We start from the raw sequence: 281 nt of genomic DNA, 5'->3' as shown, positions 1-281 counted from the left end.
GTTTTCGTTTAACAGATTTTATATGGACGAAAACACAAGTTTTAGGTCGAAAACCAGTTTTAGCAACGAAAACATGTTTCCGATGTCGGTCAGAACATGGTATAAGTGACAAAAACAAGAACAACGTGAATCAGCTGTTTCTCGACTTGTGGGCACGAAATGTGGGTTTTTGCGTTTCCGTACTTCTGAACTTTGTTCCATTTTTGAAAGAAAATGTTGCTCTTATTCTCTAATTACCAAATCCGGTCCGGATTGTTAGGGAAAGAACCTAGTGTTGATAT

This window comes from Rhagoletis pomonella, unplaced genomic scaffold, assembly GCF_013731165.1.
Source record: "Rhagoletis pomonella isolate Grant_MI unplaced genomic scaffold, Rhpom_1.0 Rhpom_scaffold_00013, whole genome shotgun sequence".
Classification (NCBI taxonomy): domain Eukaryota; kingdom Metazoa; phylum Arthropoda; class Insecta; order Diptera; family Tephritidae; genus Rhagoletis; species Rhagoletis pomonella.
The sequence above is the reverse complement of the archived record's forward strand: the minus strand, read 5'-3'. Positions refer to the sequence as shown.